Source organism: Crocuta crocuta, unplaced genomic scaffold, assembly GCF_008692635.1.
Source record: "Crocuta crocuta isolate KB4526 unplaced genomic scaffold, BGI_CrCroc_1.0 scaffold350, whole genome shotgun sequence".
NCBI classification, from domain to species: Eukaryota; Metazoa; Chordata; class Mammalia; order Carnivora; family Hyaenidae; genus Crocuta; species Crocuta crocuta.
Genome location: NW_027530506.1, coordinates 67,930 through 71,850, shown reverse-complemented (window position 1 = coordinate 71,850; position 3,921 = coordinate 67,930).

The following is a 3,921-nucleotide window of genomic DNA, read 5'->3' as shown; positions in this document are numbered from 1 at the left end:
AATTGCTTAAAACCTCTAAGAAAATCTATTTTGCCTTATCGTTTTAGAAATTGAACTCTTTTTGGCTAAAATGAGCAAATCAGAGAAATCTAGATGCTGGCGAAGATGGGGAGAAACGGGCACCCCCCTATACTGTTGGTGGGAATGGAAACTGGTNGCACTGAGTGTTATATGGAAACCAACTTGACAATAAACTATTTGTAAAAAAATAAATAAATAAAATAAAAAATAAAACCTCACAAAAAAATTAAAAAAATAAAATACATAAAATAAAAAATAAGAAATTGAACTCTTTTTAGAGGTCAATGGCCTTCTATTAGATTGTTCCAGCAGATCATGTCAGTCTGGAGGCATTCCAGATCTCAGTCTTAGAGAGATAAAGCAGAGACTGAGCTGGGACCTCAAATACACAGATTTCAGAAATCAGACTAGTGAGCTTGGATGGGATTTGACACAAAACTGCATACATTTAAGTTTTTACTTGATTGGTATGTATTTCAACTACAAAAACAACAACACAAAAATAGGTTTAGTAAACTTTTACAGGCAGGCCATTTTGGTGTTTGTGTTCAGTTTGGCTCAAGGCCATGGTTGACAGTTTCCCTGGATATGAAACTGCTCCATACTGAAGTCTCTTGAAACTCCATTTGGAGAAGGGCCTGAAGTACCTTGCTACTTATAATAGAGCATTGTGACCTTACAATACCTTATTTTCAAGCTGTTCTACACAACAATTTAGAGAAGTTTTGACCTATTGTCATGTAAGTACCCAGAGCACTTGGCATTCTTACTCTTGAGCTCCAGATGTTCTAAGTAAGGGTTGTTGTGGCCATGAGAGCTAAACTGAGACATAAACAGTCCTCAGGAGGTAGCCACAGGGGCATACTGTTTAGACTTGTCTGGAGACTTGGATGTAACCCTAGCTCTGCTACCATCTAGACTGACAACCCTGGGCAAGTCACTTCCTCTCTCTGGGCTAGTTGCTGTATCTGTACAATGAAGGAACTGGTTTTCTCAAATTTTATCACACATAAGAAATTCTGATTCACGAGAGTTAGGAAGAGACCCAGAAATCTGAATTTTTTATAGGCACTCCAAATGATTCTGTGGTAAATAGTCTTCAGATTTTACCTTGGGGATACTAGTCGACTGACTACACAGGGCTCTGACATTTGTCAGAGGTTCTCAAGTTTTAGGGTACATAAGAATCTCTTGGGAGTTTAACATGCAGCTTCTTGGGCTTCACCCCTAGACAGTGTCATTCAGTGGGTCTGGGATGGGACCAGATTATCTGCTTTTTAACCAAGCTCTGCAGATGATGCTGATGCAGAAGTTTTTTGGTAACACTTGAGAAACCCTAGGTTGAATACTCTCCAAAGACCCTTTCTGCTTTAACACTATCTACATTTTTGAAGGTAGAAAATATGTGGCTGCAAAAGTGGCCCATGAAGTGTGTGATATGTGGATTGCTTCCTTCCAAGGCTCTGCCTGAGTCTGTAAGGTCACATGTAAACAGTGGGCTAGTGTAGGCCTGGCTCAGGCATGTGAAAAGTAGCTGGCTTGGGGGGCAGGAGAGAGGGTTTTAATTGAGCTGAACTTGATCTCAGTCTCAATGGTTCCTGCTGGGAGGTTTGTACTGCTCTGCACTGCCTGTGAGGGAGGCAGAAGAGCCATCCATGTATCCTCGTATTAGAGATAGAGTAGCAGCCCAGCTGGGGTCAATCTGGCCATTGCTATGACTCAGACCTCATACCTTCCTTTAACCTTCAACCTTTCTTCTGGCTCTGCTAGACCCATGGCCTAGCTGCTTATGAAGTTAAACATGTGATGAACACTCTCTTCAAGTACTCCCTGTTAGCTTCCTAGTTTTCCTTTCTAATGTGCATAACTCCATTAAGGAGCCACACTTGCTCCATCAGCCTTCCAGCTCCATGCACCTATCTAACATTCGCCCTAAAGTCATGTTTCCCTGTCTCCTCCTGCCCCTGTCTACTCCCCTTTGCCTACTGTCTCTGCTGGCAGCCATAGCACATGACTGAATGCCTCTGCTCAGTCTCCAGCCAGAACTGTGACTGATTGTTCAAGCAGTACATGACCCATTTGCACCATTCTTTTCTCTCAGTGCAGCAGAGAAGACCTAGAAGGAATGGGTGAGTTTTTATATAAATGAAAAGATCTGGAGGCTGGGTGGAGGGCAAAATTAGCCACTGGAAGGTATCATAACACTGTAACAGAGTATTACGAATAAAGGATTATCAAAATATAAAAGAGCATTACATAGAGTCAAAGAAAAACCCCAAAGACAGACTCCATTTTACCTCTTTATTGTACTTGCCTTCTTGATTCAGCCCCTGAGGGGTACTGACATTATGCAGGTGGTGAAATGATGACTTTAGTGGAAGTAGAAGGTTTCTAAACTCCTGAAGCTCAAGTGTGCTAGTACTTAGAGCTCACAAGAGAAGTTACATCGTATGGCAGATAACCTCTGTAGCAGGATCGTATCTAAGTCTCATTTCAAACCTGCAAGTGGACACAGTGGACCTCCGACATACCAGGAATGCAGAGGTTTGCATTTGTATTTGATAAGAATGGAAAAGATAAGTTGTTTTTATACAGTCATACCAGACATTGTGTGAGTCTTTGGAGGTAATAATACTTGTGATTTCTTCAGTGCCTAATTTATGCCAGTTTATATACTCTAATTGGTACTAGCTATCTGGAGCCTTATTTAAAAGTGTCCTGGACTCATGGCTGGCCTTACTGGTAGAATGTTGTAAAGAATTATCAGTGTTTGCCACAGCCTATGGAGGAATAAATGCAACATGCTGAACAGGTATTTGCCATCTCTCTACCAGACCACATAATCCTCACAGCAGTCTTGTGAAGTAAGTATAACGATTTGCATTTTACACATAAGGAAATTAAGCCCCTACCTCCACTTCTAAACATGTAATCCTGCCACTTCTGCTTTCAATCTCTCTCCCCTCACCTGAAAGCCAATTACTTTCTTCTTCCTATGTCCAGTTCACATTCAGCCTCCTTGATGCAGCTTTCTCTCACTACTCAGGCCCTTACTAACACCTCCTTCCCTGAGCTGTGGAAAGACACATTGACCGTATGAGCCCTCCAGGAATAAGTCTCTTTCCTTTTAACCCCCATAGTACTTTGCACAGTGCTGGGCCCACAAGTCTTATATAAATCTGTGTTGATAGATGGGGCTAGGAGAAAGACAAACAAAAGAATCTCTACTGGTNAGAATCTAGTCATGAAATCTTGTCAAAACAAGAGGAAGCTGAGTAAGCAAGCAGGGGCATTGAGTCTCAGTAAAAGTGGTCTGGACTTGAAAGAGGGGCCAGCAGGCCTTGGTATCACCAGTTCTTAGCATTTCATTCTCCTATTTTCCCTTTTTCTTTAAGCCCCATACATTTGGTGATCTTGTTATTCTGCAATCAGAAACAAATTACGGGGCCTGATAAAGACTTGTCTACTACCTCTAGGTTCAAGAAAGCAGTTTGAGGTGAAATAAGTAATGGGTATTAAGGAGGGCCCTGGTGATGAGCACTGGGTGATGTATAGAACTGTTGAATCACTATATTGTACACCTGAAACTCATACAACATTTTATGTTAACTATATTGGAATTAAAATAAAAAATAGACAACTGTTCAGGACGGTTTGGATTACTAAATATCACAGCTGTCACATAATGTAGGAATAAAGCTACCATTGGAGCTCTGAAACTGAAATTCAGAAATATATATACATGTATGTATATGTATATACGTATATATATATAGCAAGTTTGTAATTATTGTATTTTATATTTTATTTTGTGAAATATACATAACATAAAAGTTAAAAAATAAAGCAGTCGGAGGGGATGTTTTGCATAACTGAATGCGCACCTTGCTATGTTTCATA